Genomic DNA, 20103 nt, shown 5'->3' with positions numbered 1-20103 from the left:
ACTTGAGTGGAGGCTTCCTCCGCTCCAAAAATCCGAGCTTACTATACCATAAACACTTTATCATGGCCTTCTTTATAGACCAGGCTTAAAACCCCTAACTGAAATGAAAACAAAATCTTCGGGGGTGTTTTCACAAGAACGAAATGTGGGAACAAAACTATCGAGAAAGTTTTCAATGGGAATTATATAAGAACAGAACTCTGCGGAACTTTCCCAAAGCAAACAAAATGAGAACAGTACTTTCGGGAACATTTTTAAGGAAACAAAATGCAAACAAAAGTGTCCGGGACGTTCTGGCAAAGAACAAAACAAGAAAAAAGGTCGGCCCAAAAACTTGGGAACTAAAGTCTTATGAACGTTCTAACAGACAACGAAAACAAGTCTTCTCTTAACTATTCGCGAAGCATGGAAGCGAGAAAAAAATTAAAGCTAATATTAAAGTTAAACAAAAGAGAACTGAAATATGCTTATGCAATTTAAGTCAACGAAATACTTAAGACACGAGTTATTTTTATACAGAAAATAAATAATTGTGCCATTAATGAATAGTTCACCCCAGGGGCGCACCCAAGAATATATTTTAGGAGGGTTTTATATTTCTGAAGATATATCACCGGAAAATACTGAAAATATGCTTCAGATAATACCCTCTTTAAAATACATTTATACAAGTTTTATGTACAGTATGTAATAAATTAATAAACGTTTTAAAATTCATAAACTGCACTTTATTTACAGATTAACAGAACTCAAACGCTTTTAACCGACTTCAAAAAAAGGGAGGTTATCATCCCGCCGGAATACATAACTTTGGACCACGTGAACCGTTTTCAATAATCCTTTTTTAATTAGAAAGATAGTACCTCAAGGTTCGTCCCGTAATTTGTTTTAGGGATCCGATGATTGGATCATGAAGAAATTAACAGTACCCCTAAATTTGAATATGAGAATTGAAGTCGGTTGTGTTCTTTCCTTAAAAACTACTTGCTTAATAAAAAGTTCTATAAACTCAAGATGCGCTCAACTTTCAAAAGTACCTAATAAAAAATTTTAAAAAAGAGTCAGTAAAAATAAATTTATTGATTCCATGAATTTTTGCTCTTCTATGTTCGTTTTTTCGATTTTTGGTTTTCGATAGAGATGGTGATTTTTGACGATTGCTAAATTTTTTTAATATTTCAAATACCGAAAAAATTAACTCCAGAAAAACGAAAAATTCATATAAAACGACGGACGAGAATTGGAAAAGAAATTTTCTTCTACCAAAATTTCTTAAATCAGTTTGCAGCTCTCAAGAAAAAAAATGCTCGTATATTTATTCCCTCATGAAAACTTACAGCAAAAGCAAAGCGCTTTTTCAAGCAACAGAAATTATAATAAATATTTCTTATAATTTCCTTGAGAGCTGGACTCTTAGCTTTAAGATACAGATTGTATTTGAGGTTATTAGCTTTAGGGGGGGTTTGAACCCCAAAACCCACCCCTTGTGTGCGCTAATGGTTCACCCTAATGATAAACGATCTGGAATTTTAAATGATCCAGCTTTCCTCCGAATTAGGATTAAAAATAACGGTTCTTACTGAAATGATTTTTCATCCTAACAAATATACGCTCCTCACATTCTTTTCTTCTATATCAGAATATTCCCCAGACTTTTGTTCTTATTTGATCCTCCTCTAAATGTTCTTGCTACTTTCCTTCTCAATAGAAATGCTCCCGAAAGTTTCGTTCTCATTCGGTTCCTATTGAGAACGTCCCGCGAGTGTTTGTCGCATTCTTTACCCTCGGCCCCCCGTGAGTCCGCCCCTGACTGACACGTAGTTTAATACCCGAGATTTCCATTGTATAACTCATAAGTATATGAAGCTGTCCTTTCGTCTACCGGACCAAGTAAGCGTTTTCCACTTGACCAAGCGGTGACCAAGCGGCTGTGGGACTCTTCCAAAATCGGTTAGACAGTTATACCGCTAATTAAAAATGAGAACTAACTTAATGACTAATTTTATTAATTGAGTAATTCAAAAATTAGTTTCCAACTTTGTCGTTAAAATTCTTGTTTGCTTAGTGGAAGTTCGGCATAGGCCGATTTCCCATGGAAAATAAAATATTCAATATGTAATCCAACAAATAAGTTCTTCAAATATACTAAGCTCTCAAAGTTAACAAAGTCATTTTAGTACAGCTTTCATTGCTAGTATATATGTCTAGATATGTACGAATGATGGACAACTGCAAATGAAAAATTACAAGTAATTATGCTGCAGACAAAAATAACTTCCTTCCTAATTACAATGCTTAATGCTCCATTACGTTCTCTTTGTTTGGTTGAGCAGTAATTCAAGAATAGCTACAAACTATTCCTAATAACACAGGAAAGTTCAAAAAAAAAAAAAACCTGTGGAAATGAAATAGGCAACCAAGTCCAATGTCATGTAACAGCATGAGTAATTATACAACAAAACAGCATGAGTGCACGAATAAATAGCACATGCATTTAGTTATTTGTGCTCAAATATTTACGTGTTTAAATATTTGTACGTATGTATTAGGGTATACCTTAGATATTTCGATTTCCCCTGAGGTGCTAACCTTTCTGTCAATATTATTGAATTGTGATCAATGCTTGAAAAATACGCCACAAAACTATTAATATTTCTGTTGCTATCATAACTGTTTATAGATTCACGGAGAGAAGTTTTTTATTTAAAGTTGGATAAGTATTTCCTTGATCGCGAAATAGTAAATAATTCATGAAATATTCAAATTTGGTTTAGTTTTAACTGAATTTAAGAAAAATACTTTACTGAAAATACGAAAACAAACAACAAAACCTATTGGAAAAAACCTTTAGAAAAGATATTAAAATAAATAAGAAAGCATATTTTCAAATTTACTAAATTCAGGAAAATAACTCTACTCATGCAAAGAAAACGATTTGCAAATTTGCTTAAGTTTTGAAAACAAAACACAGCAGAAAATAAATTCGAAAATACTTTCTTAAATGAAGTCACAAGTTTCTAATTATATACAAATAAATATTTACAAACACCTACCACGATTTTCGCAGAACTAAACTGTTGAAAACAAAAACAAAGACATTTTTTTTAAGTTTCCGTTTAAATATGTCCCGTTTTGTCATGTAGGCCACTTGCTGTCTTTCAAAATGGCATCAAGCCAATCAGATCGTTCTGTACAAAATGTAAATGGTGCGGGAAAATAAAAACTGAATTGTCAAACTACGAAATGACAGCTGATGTTATGACTGCGATGGTTAGAAATTCGGCAAGACAGATAAGGTTTAAAATTGGAAATTTGCGGTCTCCACATGACATTTCTGTCGTAACAAAAAAAAAAAAAAATAGACAAAGAATACTTTAAAAAAATTCCCTGCTCCAGGACTCAAACCTCGAATCTCTCGACTGACACTCCAGAGGTTTGCTCTGTCGGCCATTGCAACTATTTGAGCCCAGCCAGCAGAATTACTTATCCATTTCTTTCACGGAGGATGAAATAATTTGTTAAATAATTTTCAGGAAAAAATTTTCTTGATTTAAACAAACGTTTTCTTATTAATTTTAGTATATATCAAGACTTAATCATGAAAATATATTCTTGTTTGCTTTCAAATTATATTTTCTTAGATTTTCTTAACAATAAGAATTTGTTTAGGAAATAAAAGTCGCTCCATGTACACCCAGTTTACTAATTAACTAACTAAGTATATATTTATTAGGTAAATAATTGAAAGTATAAAATTGTCTTCCTAATTTTTTTCTAAAACTCTTGTCTCTTCCATATTAAACCACCCTAATATGCAGAGAAATGCTTAACAGTTGCACTCTGCTTTGTTGCATCTTTCGCCTAATACGCGTTGCATGTTTTACGAGCATTTATTCTTTTTCACTCGTCTTAAATTGTAGAAGACATTAGAAATTATGTGATTTAAAATGAGTTTTGAGACAATGGGCGTGGCGTGAGAAAGAAGGTAGGGAGAATACAAAATGTAAGATCATAAAAATGTTCGCAAGTTATATAATAGTTTATATACATACGTATGTAAGTGCTTCAGGTTTGAAAATATTCTACTGCAGTGAATTCGCTGCGGTAGGTTGATGTTTGAGTGTGGCTGTATTTAAGGTGAATATGTACCTGTAAGGAAATAACTTTTTCTGCGGTTTTATTTGGGGTTGTAAGCATTGCTTGAAATGCGGTAAAATTGTGTTTATATAATTTTGGGTTTTGTAGAAGGGAGCTTGACAAAATCTTAAACGTATTTTTTTGTATGTAAAATAATGGTTAAAATGATTTTAGGAGGGCTAATTATATAGGTATTTTTTATAAGTTTAAAAAATGTCGGTAAAGTTAAAAATCCTCTAAAACCATTTAAATCACTTTCATTATTATTAAAAAATTTTAAGCTTAAGATTTTACGATCGTCAACACATCTTTTTAAACCCCCACGTGTTTCACCAGCTTAAAGGATAACTGAAATCACAAATCCGGATATGTATTTGATTTGATTCATGTTGCTATAAACATACTTAAAATAACTTTAGTTTTATGATCACCTATTTAAAATGTTTTATTGCAAATAACTATTCAACAAATATAATAACTTTCTAGTAATAATCGCAATAACAAATCACAACAGCTTAAAGTATCAACATTTTATGACCGGTCATTAAGTTTTCAACAAGCCTCTGCCTGTGTTTTTTGCCCCCCCAACGAACCAAAGACTTAAGCCACAAACTCGCTTTCAAGTGATTAATTTATTAATACCTGGGCTCTGCGTTGCATTGCACAAAAAGTTAAACAAAACAAAAAAAAACAAAACTTAATTTCATCTGCAATTCGAACCGGTTTCTAAAGTCTATGCAATATTTTTGCATTACTGGCGTCACTTTGTCTCCGCTGCCATCATAATCTCGTCAGCGGGCAGCGTCTCGGTGTCGTGCTAGGAAGCCGCACAATTAACCAACCAACTGAGTCCCGTTCGCTGACTAGCTGATTAGCTAACTGACTGGATGTCCATGGTATTATTGGATGTGTGTGTGTGTGTTACGGGGCAATGTACTGTGGTTACTTGCACTCACTGATGGTCTCTTGAAATCGTATCTTGCGAATTGACTGCGGTATTTGGAAATTAAGTAGGTTTAATTAGTTGTCATAGTTTTACATTCGTCGTGCATAGTATATAGTACCTATTGATTGATTGAATCAGCTATCATCTTTTTTTGACCCAGCGAAATCTTCAAACTGACCTCTAAATTTTTATGTCGATGATTTGAGTAATTAAAATACCATTGAAGGATGTTCTTTTTTTTTGCTGATAAACCATGAATTAAAATAAAATTTCACATACGACTACGATAACGATAACTTCAACGGCGATCGTACTATCAATAGTATGGACAGTTTTTATTTTCCAGCAACATGGCTGGTTTTAAAAAACAAAACAAATCGGTGATACATTAATCTTTATTCTTATGTACTAATACATACAGTCACTCACAGAAATATTCGTTATTTAATTTTTCCACCATGTTCAATATATTTTTGCTTTACAAATGTGTTTCCTTAATTTTTTTTATTTAAAATACAAAGCCGTTGCTGCTGTGCCAGCTATGTAATTAATTTTGGAAGGACCTTATATAAGTACATTATGACTGAATAGAATAAAATTCTTTTAAAATCATTCAAAACGAATTATCACAACATAACTTTCATTCGGTTCATTTTTAACGATAATATCGCTAGACTATCTGTAGTCTAGAATGGGAGTTGTGTTTCTTACGAAATCAGAAAAAAGCTTACCACTTTACAAGAAAGAGTATGTAAATACCTAAAACCATTCTTTTAATGGTAAGTTGTACAAAAAACCTGTAAGTTGCAGCTAAAATTGTGAACATGGCAACACTGTAGTCAACACAGCTACTGCAGTTATGTACATCCATGCCAAATTTTCAGCTCATTTTGCCATTTCCCACTGCCATACTAACAGTATTCCTAATAGTGTTGATATTAATATTGATTATAGTCAAGTACAAGGGCGTACACAGCGGCTGGTAAATAAATTTCAAAATGATTTGTTAATGCCGTTAATTTTACCAAAAACACAACACAAAGAACCGCATCTATTTATGTACATAAGTTGCAACTGGCCAATGTGCATTCATTCTTTCTTGAATATCTCTTCGAAAGTTCTGTCTTTACTACGAGTATGCTTTGGTGCTCGCCTATTTACAGTTGGCTGCAGTAATGAAAATTAAATTGTTTATGCTGCACGTTTTACCACAGCCATATTATCTTGCTGACGCACGCTGCTGTTGCTGTCGTTGCTGTTGCTGTTGCTGTTGCTGCCATTTGCAGTGCTAGTTATTCTTTGGCACCAAAAAAAAAAAAAGTTCGCATGCACTGGCGATAAGTTTATTTACTGGCTTCCTTTACTTTATGGTTTTGTCGACCAGAAATGAAAGAAGGAGTAAGTTCAAGTTGTGAGAGAATAAAGAGGAAAAGCAATAGTAATGCTTCTAGAGAAGGCAATTTCCCAGGTTTAATTGTAGAGTTGAAATTAATTTATGTTTTGGTTAAATTTACTTCCTCATGAGATTTTGAGTTAATAAAGTTTGACATACATGGATGTTCTTAGCACCTACGAGTCTTTGATGGAAAGCAAGTTACAGTAGGGTAGTCCGAAAATGCATGTGGAAAAAGTAAAGTCGGAATTTAATGCTCTCACCCGCTAGGATTGTTCTATACCCGAGAAATTATAGCCATGTTTTTTTTTACTTTGAAATCAACAAATATTTAAAGGTCGCTCAAAGTTTTCCCTGTATTTTATATGGGAGAAAAACAAGTTTTCGTGAAAATCACTTTTTTTTTATCGGAAAACTTTGTTTCCCTTTCAGGAGACTTCCAATAATAATACCCTCTTTTTTAATACTAGCGATTTTTTATGGAACCCCATAGCATTTTTGAGGTTTTTAGTGGTCCTATAAAAAATTGTCAATACATACTTAATAGGAAATATTTAAATAACTATTTAGGTATTGTTATTGGAAGTCTCTCGAAGAGAAAAAAGTTGTCCGATCGAAAAATATTATTTTTCAAGAATTCTACACCATTCTACGAAAAAGTGTTTTTCTCCTTATATAAAATACATATTTTTTAATATTAAAATAAAAAAGAAACGCGAGCATAATTTCGGTATATAAAAACCTGTGAGAGCATTAAAATTCCGACATTACTTTATGTTTTTTTTTTTACCACCCTAATGTGCATAAATATGTACATATGTATTTGTGGACAAAGCTTTAAATTACAAAAATTGAGTAAGTTAAATTGGTCGGAGGGCCGGGCCACAGCAGAATTCATGGCAATGAGAAGGCCGAGGGGTAAAAGGTCGAAAGACCTACAATTCTGGGCAAAATTCACTGCATTCCTCATCAAACTGAACAGCAGGGATTTATCTCGACCAACTGGGCCGTGGAAACCCATGCTTCAACACTAGGACTGGAACATAACACTTCTTGTCGTAGCTGTAATTCACCGGTTGAAGAAGAAACGGTGGAGCATCTACTCTGTTATTTCCCAGCACTATGTAGGACCAAAATTAACCCGATGCAACTTCTTAAATTCTTGAATTTCACATGTTGGGTTTGAGAGAAATAACCGAGTAGTGGTTTTGAGATGGGACGGATGAGTAGTAATTGGAGTTGTTAAAACCCGACACTTCGACCAACCAACGTCGTCCTCTGTATGCAATTTGGCGAAAGTTGTTCGTCACGATTACGGGGGATGGATGGTGTAATGGTCTGCAGGCATAATTGGTTCAAAAGTAATAGAAGGTGAAGTTACTGAAGTCAGGAAAGCGGTGGTAAAGCATTTAAATTTCAAATAGATAGCCAAGCAGCCACAATATCCACAGAGACAAATATGACGGCATTAAAATATATTTTAAGTAGAATGCAGAAACGAACATAACGAACAAGGAAAATTCATTTGAAATCAGGTTCCTGGTATAGGGGCATAAAACAAAACAAAAATGGTGGACGCTCAAACAAAGGAAGGAATATTATTCCCTGCAGGCTATTAAGAAGTAATTTAACTTAGATATGTTCCAAAAGTATGTGTGTGTGTGTGACAAGAGAGTTATAAAAACAAAAATGCAAAATATCCATGGCCTTTAAATTAAAATTAAGTGCACGTGTTTCGGAGTTTTTTTTCTTTGTGTTATTTCAAAACATGAGATTTTTCCTACAGTGTATTTAGCCCCAATTCGTTAGCTAACAATACCTTCAAAATGGTTTGCTAAGTGGTAATAACTGTAGAAGTACGAAATGGATAAGGAAACGGTGGAGCACCTATACTATTATATAATTTCCTAGCACTGACAAATTTAACGCTTAGTTAGAGATGTGCAACATATTAAAATTTTCTGGAAAGTTATCGTGGATTTTTTATATGGTGCTCAGCTACCCCTCATGTAAGGTCGTTTCATTTGGTAGTACAATGAACGAAACAACCTGTCTATGTGCAACCTTAACAAACCAGCCAGAAAGGAAGATTTTTTAAAATATATATTTTTAACTTTGATTCTCAAATATGTCTTACGTCGATATGCACTTCGCAAGAAAAATCAATTAAGAAAATATGTAGTCAACAAAATTACAGCGAACAAATTTCATTCCGAACGGCTTAGTGGCTTCTTAAAGCCTTTTTTTTTGCTTTACACAAAAATCGCATGAATTACATAGGTGTTCGAAAATATCGTGGAATATTGTAATTTATGCCAAACCTCTATAAGCCAAATTCGACTATTGTATTGCAGTAAGACGGCAATCATTAAAGTATTTCAAATTGTTCAAAAATCGCTTGTTTTTTTTTTTTTGCTTTTAAAATCATTAGCTTTAAAAATAATAGATCATTTAAGCGCATTTTATTGTCTCTGCGTCATATCTCCGCACTTATCTGTCAATTTATTTGCGCTTAACTGTCAACAACCCACGCATTTGCATATTTTCATTCAAACATTCGCTGTCCAAATCGAAAACCTGCGTCCTAATGCGCAATGTGCTCAACACCACATGTTGTCACCTTTTCATTTCATTCCGGCTTTATTTTTGTTTTAAGTCATTAACGAGCAACCCCCCCACTCCGCTCCCAGCTCGCAACTTCTTGCCTGCTGTTGTTGTTTCGCGAATTTTCCAATTAAGTTAGCCTGCACCTGCAGAAAAAATTTAAAAAATCAGCAAATAAATGAGCACAAATTAGGTAAAAATGCGCAGCTATTGACTGCCAGCCGATAAATAGGCACTAAGCGCCTCCCGTCTCCGCCAGCGTCAATTCACCTGAACACTCACCACCGGTTAAGCATTCAGTGTGCGCCGCACTTGAGCTGACGATTGGCAGCGGCTGATAAGTCGTGGCGCAGATAACTAACTACAAGTACGAGTACGCGAATTTTTGAACAGTGTTGCCCATTTGCGGTTATGAGCGCGCGCGCGCAGACTACCTGTCGTTGCGGCGGTGCGCACGCGTGCAGCTTGGTCGCCCGCTGTTGCCGATGTTGATTAGATAAACAACACTGCAACAAATACGCTGATAAAAACAACAGATCGTACAGCAGCATTGGATAAAACACACACACACGCACATACTCACGCTGCCAGTAGTATGCACATATTCACAAATTACACAAGCGTTTAACTCTTTATGGTGATTAAAGACAGAGCCGTGAATTGACTGCAAGTTGTACAGCGTTGTCGAAGTCATGCGCCCAAACTACGTTTCAACAGCTGGGCTAACGAAATGAGGGGGCTCGGTCGGTGGCGAGGTATGGTTTCGAATTCCGCTGGACGCGTAAATAAATCTGCGGCTGTAATATTTCCTGATGCAGCGGAATGTGACTGCGTGTCTGTGTGTCCGTCTCCGTCCATGCGACTATTTAGTCCCTGCGGCTAAAAAGTTTTATATGCTTGCGTTTTTTTTTTTGCATCTTTATGCTTCTGCAGGTTTATGAGGTTATTGTTTGTTTTTGTTTTTGTAGTGATCTTATTTTTTATTGGCGCACGCTGCAATTCATTTGTGTCAGCAAATCTTGTCGCATTCACACCGCTGCACCGACGCCAGTTGTGCAGTGAAATCAGGGCACGCAAAATGGAGTTGTTGTCATGTTGAAAGTATCAGTTGCAAAGCTGTTTTTCCACGCTCATACATATGTACATATGCACATATTTACATTTATATGTCTTTACATAAACACATATACATGCATATGTACATGCTATAGTATTCATATGAAGAAGTTGCATGAATGGCTTTCGCTTTCCATTTAGTTGCGGTGAGAGTGAATGCAGTTAATGGCATATCGGTTGCATTTGAATGCTGCGAAATTCGTTGTTTCTATTTGCATTGAAGTAGAAGTTAACGAGGCAAAAGAAATATTGTTTGGATACTTGTTTTGGTATTTCCTGTTAATAGTGTACGCAATTGACACAAAGCTATCCATACGAGATTTCGCTGTCTCTTTTTAAATAAACCATTTCAGATATCCGTACTCAGTGAATTATGCAGCGGAAATTACTACATGGCCTACCCTGTTCCATTATCTTCTATCTTATCTGGATGCATCAAATTCTTCAAAATATACACCACTATTCTGCAATTTTTTCATATTCGGATTTTGCTACGAATCGTAGAAATAGTATGCTGCAATCCGAATCGTATTTTCGAAATTTCGAAATTCGTAACAATGCCTAAATACGAACGAGTAAGAAATTGACAGCTATTTTGCGTAATTTTGTACGAAAACCATTCTGTGTCGGAAGCGAGATAAAAAATGTAAATCGATATGTGTTTGCAGGAAATATTAGTGGTGTTCTTTTAAACAGACAAATTTACCTTTCGTATACATATACGTATACATATTTTTATGCACAAGTTATCTTTCTAGCTTTATTAGTTTTAGGAAAAAAAATTTACACTTCTCTTTATCAGATATTGATCGGCTGGGTATTGGACCAAACCAATTTTTTAAGAGATTGAGTCATAGGTAAAAAAGTAATTTCTCCGTTTTTCGAAGTTAGCCTTCGAAATCGAGATATGGACCTTGGAAGTAGGAAATAGGATCTTTGTAAATAAATAAAAATCTAAAAATATAGACGTAGTCCGCCTTTTGTTCTTATTTAAATGGTATGTAACTTGTGCAATATATATTGTGCAAACCTACATTGGAGGTGTTATAAGGGATCAAAGGTCGGGTCTTCGAAATATTAAAAACCTTCCATAGCGCCCTCTTACTCTGCTTCGATAATCGCAAATGCAATCCATCCTCTCCTTCAAAATATGTAAAATCAACTTCAAAAACTTCACAAATAAGCACTTGATGAATGTTTTTTTTTAATTCCTTTCCACTTTGTTTTCCTTCATGCAGTTGTCTTCGAAAAAACAACTGATAGCTGGCAATGCTGCACAGGTTTCCGCAAGGGTTGCAGCATGGCGGCTTTTCGTTTTTCGTAACGTAGCTACGAATCACGAATTACGAAAATTCGGGTTCTAGTAGAATAAGGGTGGTAATTTTTTAACATTTTCGCCTATTTTTTAGAGTTGGTGGACGATAACATTAACTGATTTTGACGTTATTTCAGATCAAATGTACAATTTTCGCTGTGGGCGCGGCAATGCGTCGACTTTTACCATTTTTCACGAGTTGTTACTTTTTTCGCCAAAAACGTGTTTTTGGTCGAAAATGGAGCTACACTTATCTTAAATTATACATTATCTTCAGTCTTGTATAAAGAACAATATTCCAATGCGAGATTGTATTTAAATGAGATATATGAAAATTTATACCTACTAAAAAATTAATAATAAACACTCTTCGTCCCGTTTCTGCATTAACCTCGTATCAGCAATAGAGGTATTTTAGAGAGTGTAAGAACAAATGCTTAATTTCTTCTGGTTCCACTAACAGTAGTGAGCAACCTCATTAAGTCTTTGTTCTATTTTCAAATAGTGTGAGGCTTAAACAGCTGTTATAAGTGGTAATATTAGTTTTCCCTAAAATTGTTGATACGTGGTTAAGGTAGATACGGGACGTCTTGCTCATGCGTAAGTAACGTATACGCGCCGTAGCACCATACGCAGTCATGTGGCAAGTTTACTCGCACGTCTTAACTTAAAAGTCATATTATTTAAAAGTCCTTATGTACATATTTATATATTACTTCTTCATACACGGAGAAAAACTCAACCAAAAATTGATTAATATGTATTACCAAATTCAAACTTAAAAAGGAATCAAAGTGATTTTTGGTTGATATCAACAATGCCTTGGTTGATATTTTTAACAATGATTTGGCAATGTTAACCACACTTTTGTTTACATTAAACAAATTTTTTTTGCCGATTTCTTCGTTTAAATACGCTTATGCTCTGCACTTCACAGATGCTTATTCCTAATTCGGAGACAAATCAAAATTGTTTATTATGATTTTAACTCGTTAGCTTTAATGGGATTTGAATCCGCACCTTCGGAAAGTTAGTAAATAATAGCAAGCATCTCTGCACACTTAACCACAGACGTTCTGCAAGGATACATTTGCACAAAAAAATATGTGTGGCCGCTCACGGTTGTAGGTGTTTTGACCCTCCCTCCCAAATTGTAGCGTCTCATTAAAAGATGTTTATAACCAGGGTTTGAATTTTAAACTTGATAAAAGGCAAAAAAAAGACAACATTATTTTTTAATTTGTTATTTACATATCTTTATGTGCAATGTGTATGTCCAATTAAATATATAAAAATATATAGAGTGGTCTAAATATTATAGCCAAACCACTTTTTGCGAAATTTTAACGAATCATTTTTATTAATTTTGGTTATTTTTTCTTTAACAAAACCTGTACAAATCCAAGTTTCCAACTTCGTGCAATATTAAAAAAATTCAACAAACTTTCGTACAAATTGCGAGCTTTATTAAAAATTCTAAAAAATCAACCGTAATTTTTAGCTATTAGAAACTTGTACTTTATTCTACTAGAATTCAATGTTGTAGCCCATAATTTATTGGGTGTTTAAACAATTCGGATACGATTTGCACCAAATTTCGGCGAATACCCAATCGTGTGACACTGCCTTTAAACTTGTATTTATACGGATGTTGGTAAAAAACGAACTATAATATAAACACTAACCAAAATTAAATATCAATAAAAAAAATATTTTAAATCTTGTAAAAATTTTGGTACGGCTATAATTTTCGACTATGGTGCATAAGTTGACTATGATTACTCGGCCGTGCTATCATAGTAAATAGCACAATGCCACTAACATTTGACTTTCAAACAAAATACGGCCCTGTGGCCACACACTAGTTTTATAACACTAGGTTCGTTCGTTTCGGCAAGAAGTCCATTTTCTCAGTTTAGTTTTAATACATATTTTTAAGTATCTTTAATTATTGGAATGAAAAAAATCGTAAAATTTAAAAAATCACATTTTTTTATTTCGTGCTGCACTCTTGAAACTTCACAAATATGTTGTATTTGATGCCAACGGCCACTGCCTTTAATATCAACATTATATTTGTGCTGCGTTAGTTTGTAAGTTTATATGATAATTGAATTGTTATCCAAACTTTTATGAAAAAAAATAAAAAAATAAAAAAAAATAAAAATATTTGAAAATTTTTCAAAGTTATAAAAACAAACAATTATAATTTTATCGAGTGGCACTGAAAAAATAAGTAATTTCGGTACTTTTTCCCCTAAATAAATATTTTAGGTTAAAATGGTTAAATACTTGATTTATTTTTTATTGCACTTGTTTCTGGAACTCCATTGATTGAAATAAATGCAAGAAGAACGCTTTAGCTTTTTTTCTGCAGAGAGAAGGAAGTGGCGACAATAAAAAAAAACACTTGCAAGATTCGCTCATATACAAAATGTGCATCGTCGCCCTTTTCCTTGTAAAGCCTATACTTATGCACGCAACTTTGATATGGACATTATCAATAACACATAATTTGAAACATACTAAGTATATATGTATGTAAGTAGTGAGTCGTTTTTTTCTCTACGCACCTTGTAGGCGAATGCAACAGTCAATTGCGTATTGGGTGATTAATCAAGATTCACAATCGGCTCAAGAATGACAAAAAACTACTATGCGGAATAAAATAAGAATTGTCTGCAAACAATCGCAAAAAAAGGCACATATGTATATAGTGACTGCTGAAATGAACAAGCACATTTACTTTCATACATACATACATACATATGTATAGCCAATTAACGTCGTTTAATTGCATTTGATTGCAACTTGCAGATAATCGAGAAGGAATACATTCCATGCTCGTTGACGGCCCAATGCTCAAACAAAAACAAAAAACAAAAAAACAAAAAACGAAAAACAGATAAACGTACAAATGTACAAATGTACAATGATACTTAAGCATTGCGCAGGCGCAAGCGCAACCGATTCTACTATGAATTGATTATTTTTCACAAAGTTGCAGCGCGCTGGTGGCGCTGCGGTGCACCACCCATGGTTTGAGAGGTAATTTTTAACCTTCCCCTTTTTAAAAAGTGTATTTTGTTTTTCTTTTTTTTTGTTTTTCTTCCATCGCAGCTTTCTGCTTTACTTTTTGTGCCCTTTTCACTCACAGTTGGCTGTCTAATTAATGCACAACATGTTGCCGTTTCGTTAAAATAAGGGCTTAACGATATTTACGAGCCCTGAAATTCGCTTACAACTAGCAACTTGCGGCAGCACTCGCGGCAAAAGTCGGGCTTGCTTGAGCTGGTTGTGCTTAAACATAACCTTACACACACACATACATATGTATCAACTATTCAACTCAGTTCTGCAGCTCATTTGCTTATGGTGCGGCAATTTGGATGTGCATAGGTATCCACATACATACATACGTACGTATTTTTATATAGAACTTATAGATATTCAAACCGTCTCACAATTTGAAGACATGCCAGCGTGGCCATGTCGGCTGATGATGTCGGCTTGAAACCTTGTCAGCGTCACTTTACTTTGAGAAACTTTTAGTTGCTCTATGTAGTTTAATACGCCTGCATACATATTTATTTTTTCTTACATTTTTCTTCGTTTTATTACCTCTGAACTGATTTTTCACTTGCAGGCATCTAGCGACGGGACCGAAGCCACCGGATTGATTAACATGTTGGACAACTTCATCTCGTTGATGCGGAAAAGGCTCTGTGTACGCTCTCAGGCTATGTATGCATGGCTGTATGTAAATCTATGCAAAGTGTATCAATGACAGTCCGGCAGCGACGCAGCGAATAAAAAATGAATATTCTTATTTGGCTGCAATTGGGGGCTGGCCGATGGTTAAGTGGTTGTGGCTGATAAGATCTCACAACGAGGTAACTACATATAACGAATGGTGTAATTGAAGCCGTTTGGGAAAGAGTGAGAATAGCGAAGGGAGTTTGGAAAGGGCAAAACTTATTGTTAGTATTATTTCCTGCAATCATTGTATATGCATACATACGTAAGTATGTGTTCTAAAGGAAAATTTGTTCATAATTTTTTATACATCTAAAATAATAACAAAATAGAAAATGCAATTTTTATGTCTTAAAAATATTCCCTGGTAAATGTTAATAAACTTTGTCCTTTTGGACACCTTTTAATGGCAGCAAAACTTTATTCAAATAATCAACAAAAAATAATCGGCCTTATCATGAATTTCATTTTCTCCGAACCGGTTCACTTTTCACTTTTGGTTTCCATGGTTTTACCATTGGCGAATGACCAAATTTCGGGTGAATTTTTTCATAGGCGAAACTCAAGATAAGGCAGAATAGCGTTATTTTTGATGATAGAGAATAAATACCCTATACCACTCCGTAGGACCTTGGTTCGATCCCTGATCCCAGCAACATCTAAAAGGTTTTTCTATTACTGAGAAAAAAGTCAACCAAATATTGGTTAATAATACCAAATCCAAACTTGAAAAGGAATAAAAGTGATTTTTGTTTAATATTAAAACATACCACAGAGACACAAAATAATTATAATCCTAACATTTGAGATCAAAAACGTCGCCTTATTTAAAAAAAATTGTGAGAAATATCTCTTTCCGTCTCGCGGGACGCTTATTTTCAAATGGAAATTATTTACGTCTTCTCATAATAATTATATGGGATTTTTATCGTCTCTCAGGACGTTTATTTCAAGGCGAAAATCATTTACGTTCCACGTTTTTCTCAATGCAATCGGTACATATACTGCCAATTTCACGAAATTAAACGCAAATATCTTCGAACTAAATTATTTGAATTTGATTTGCTAACATCTGGCAACCCTTTTCAAAACAATAAAACCACGTAAAACCAAAGCCCTCTAATTTGACACCTAATTTTTGGAAAACGAACGAACGATACAGATTTGATGACATGAACAATCGTGGCGTTAAATATTTAACGTGTCAAATCTCCGAACTCAATTAAGAAGTGTCATTCAAGAAAAGTTCCATATAATTATTATGAGAAGACGTACATCACATCCGTCTTGAAATAAATGTCCCGCGAGACGAAGAAAATAATAGTCCCATTTAATCATTATGAGAAGACGTAAATCATTTTCGTCTTGAAATAAATGTCCCGCGAGACGAAGAAAACAAAAGTCCCATTTAATCATTATGAGAAGACGAAAATAATTGACATCTTAAAATAATAAAAACCACGGCCTTCTGGAAGTTAGCAAATAACATCAAGCATGAATTTAAACAAAAGTATGTTAAAATAAAGTGAACAAAGAATTCTTCTTACAAATATTAAATAAAACAAGTTATTTTTAAGCAAAAAACACAACCGACTTCAATTTGCCTATACAAATTTAGGTGTACCGTTAATTTTCTCATAATCCTATGATCGAATCTAAACTAAATTAGTATGGGACCACCTGTGAGACACTACCTTTCCGATAGAAAAAGGATTACCGAAATCGGTTGACTTGGTCCAAAGTTATGAGTTAACATACAAAAAAAAAGATATTCCGACGAATTGATAACCTTCTCCGTTGCCTCTGACGGCAGTCGAACCCATATGTTGATACATATTTTTCTTACCTTATATGATTTTTTAAATAGGTGGCAACTCTCCTATAGTTTAGCTAAAAATCAGAGCTTTTCAAAACCATTTCAGTTGATACCCATTTTGTAATAATTGAATTTTTTTTTTATTAATTTTAATATAATTTTTTAAAAGGTGGCAACTCTTTTTATAAAAGTAAAACCTTATTGCACATACAGTCCAAGCCTTTTAATTCGACACCTCATCTTGGAAAATCGAACGAACGGTGCGGGTGTGATGGCATTGATTTTTAAATAATTTGAATTTAATTGTTCAACTGGTAGCAACTCTTTTCCAAAAAGAAAAAACAGTTTGCACATCTACAGGCCAAGCACTTTAATTGGACACCCCATTTTTGAAAATCGAGCGAATGGTGCAGATCTTTATCCAGAACAAAAAATGCCTTCGCGTATTATATGTATCTATATCGTTCAGTTATTTAAATATTCTGCTTAGTAAAATTCAATAGCTTGAGTACTCTGTACTGGACACACCGGTTATTAAAATGTTAAATAATACTAACACATTTTCTAAGTATAATTTTTATTGCTTTTCGCACACTTTTCTGTCATTAACGTTTTGAAACAGACAAGTTAATACATATTTTATCTATTTAACATTTATTGCTGCAGTCGGAAATTTATGTCGTTATAGTTAAGAAAACCAGACTTTAGCTTTAAGCTAAACTTGCCCAGACATTGCAATTGTAATGAAATAACTATTTTATTGCCGTCAACTGGCTGCTCACGCATTCAATTTACTATAGTTATCTACTGTTGATAAAGTAAGTGGTTTAATTTGAATCAAATATGTCACGTTATGCATAAATTACTACTTTTTTAGCTGTTTTATTACAAAGAAAAAAAAAACAAAACAGAGAAAAAATAACACTGCCAAGCTCTTGCCGGGTTGCGGCTTAGGCACTGGAGTTCGCACTTTCTGACTTCCGGACGAGCTCCTCACTCATGGCAACACTAGAATGTTCTGACATCTATCGCACATTCTCTCGTTCAGATTCTGATATTCTACGTTTTTCGTCAAACATTCTGCCATTTACTTGTTATTCGCTTCGCGTTGCCGCAATATTCGCCACACTGCCCTCAACCTAAGTCTGATCGCCCCGATCAGACACGCTTGCAGTTCCAAACGCTGCAAGTCCTTCCAAGTGGTCTACCTTTACTAAAGTGGACCAGCAACACTAAATCTCCTTATTCAAAACCCTCGGAATTCCTCGCCTTATAATACTTGGCTTTCATCCTTCCACTCATAATCTGCGTACGTTGTCTCACAAGAGCATGTATCTCTCTCAGTTCTTCCTCCAGAATGTTGAACGTTGCCCCTTACTCCAAACTTCAGGTTACTAGGCAAACGAAGCTCACCGTCGAAGATTACATTAGCAGGAGTTTTAACCGTTGTTTTAAGCATTGGACGTATTTGTTTCCCAGTCTGCTCATAGGAAATGGGCCGGCTATATCCATGGCAATCCACTTGAATGGTGCACCTGCGTTATATTACTTCATCTCGCCATCACTTCTGGATTTCGACCTTTTATCTGTAGTGCACTCCGCGCGGTTAGCAATCCACTCGCGGCCAACTGCCGACAACCAACTCAATAGAACCTCTGTTTGATCTTCTCCAAGGTCTTCGATATTCCCAGGTGCCCTTCACTGAGACCATTGTGGAATTTCTTGAGAACGCCCGGAACTCTTAACCTCGAAACATCTAGTAAAATTCCGAGAGCACTGGGCATCTTCACTTTTCCGTACCCTATAAAAACAGCCAGATATCAACATCAAGCTATTCCATTGTGCCCAGTATGCCTCTGTGATTGGGCTCTCCGCTGCCATTTGAGCCTTAGTTTGCCATCTGCCCGTCTCCAGTCCATGCATCCAAAGCTCCAAGTCTGGATCTTTCTGCTGAAACTTTCGTAGCTGTTCTTCCTTCTACTCTTCTGCTGGAGTTATCGTCGTTAGCCGGGCGTCAATACTATTTTTTTTAGCCCCATCTTTTGAGCAGTGTGTACATTTCAGGCTACATGGTCGATGGGACATGGCATTAGCATTTCCGTGGGCACTTCCCTTCCGGTGCTCAATAGCGAAGTCATAACTGTTCAATCCACCGAGATAGCTGTCGTTCTACTTACCTCCACTTAACAATAACCGCTCTTAAGGTCGAGTGTTGAGAACCACTTTGTTCCAATCAACGAGACTATCTTCGATCCCGGGACTCGCTGATGGTTCAATCACACCACTCCCGCCCATTTCTTTTATGATCTGGCTTACAGCGTCCCGTTTGGCAAGTGGAACACTTCGAAGAGCTTGACGGATCGGCCTTGCGTCTTAGGCAGGGTTTTGTCAATAAGTACTTCCGGTGTGTAGAATTTTGTATTGCTTCAACAGCCCACAATTTGTTTGTCCCACAATCTCTATCAATATTCGCCCAAAACAACTGCTTCTGACTTTGGTGGAATCTGTTCGCTTTCCTCTAGGATCACTCGCTTGCTGCTGTACGGCCCATCGTATCGAAAGCTTAGTTGCACTTACATGTTGTTATACGTCATGATCCTGATCTTCATGTCGATCTGCATACCTTGTTAAAATAAAAAATCTACTCCAATGATGACTTCATTCACAACCCCCGCGACTATGAACTTGTGTACCTCCGTCACATACCCCACTGCGACTTTGCATGTTACTTCTCCTACAACGCGCGCCCCTTGCTACTGACTCATTTTAGTTTAACGACTGATTGCAGTAGGGTTCGTCTTCTTCAGTCCTGCGTTTGCGTCCTGCTGTATTGTTGTTTCTGTTGGAACCCATCATAAAATCGCATGCAAAATGGCCTGGTTCCCTGCAGCTAAAGCATTTGCCAGGTCCATCCTTCTTGCCGGTGGCACTAGGATTATTCTTACCTGCTATTGACGAGTTTTCAATATCTCCTTCCTCACGTCCGGTGTATCCACTTCCACTCGATGGGCTTTGTAGGC

The sequence above is a fragment of the Rhagoletis pomonella genome, unplaced genomic scaffold (genome assembly GCF_013731165.1).
Source record: "Rhagoletis pomonella isolate Grant_MI unplaced genomic scaffold, Rhpom_1.0 Rhpom_scaffold_00004, whole genome shotgun sequence".
NCBI classification, from domain to species: Eukaryota; Metazoa; Arthropoda; class Insecta; order Diptera; family Tephritidae; genus Rhagoletis; species Rhagoletis pomonella.
Note: the sequence above shows the minus strand (reverse complement) of the source record.